The sequence below is a fragment of the Limulus polyphemus genome, unplaced genomic scaffold (assembly GCF_000517525.1).
Source record: "Limulus polyphemus unplaced genomic scaffold, Limulus_polyphemus-2.1.2 Scaffold4088, whole genome shotgun sequence".
NCBI lineage: Eukaryota > Metazoa > Arthropoda > Merostomata > Xiphosura > Limulidae > Limulus > Limulus polyphemus.
The window spans coordinates 188-781 of NW_013669698.1; positions in this window are offsets into that span (position 1 = coordinate 188).

Below are 594 nucleotides of genomic sequence, written 5' to 3' on the forward strand. Positions count from 1 at the left end.
GAAATATTATTAAAAGGAGGGTTTTTACTATCTGACATCAACAACTGAGACTTTGAAACTGTATTATAATAATAATAAATATTATTAAAAGGAGGGTTTTTTTTACTATCTGACATCAACAACTGAGACTTTTAAACTATACTACGGTAATAAGAAATATTATTTTTAAATGGGGGGGATTTTACTGTTGGACATCTGACCTTAAATATTATGTTATTAAAATGTTTCACAACACTTGTTCTTTTTGCAGGTCAGTGAGGTAGCTATGGACGACTCCATAAAGTAATGATGCATTCCTTGTTAACTCTTTCAGCGCGGACTCGGTCCCTAGGACCGACCTCGTAACCATTTTGTGCTCATTATACTTTTCATGCTATAACTTTTAATTTAGTAAGCGAATGCTAACAAAATTTGGTACATTGTCAATAAACATTAAATGCTTTCATATGCAAAATATAAATTTTTTTATTAAGTCTTAAGGCTTGTTAACCAATGTTTTTCTCATGCTTCTTTATTTTTTTCGCATGTTGCCTATCTATCATGCAAAATAATATTCATTTTAAGATTAAAAATACTTGTATGCATCAGAAAATT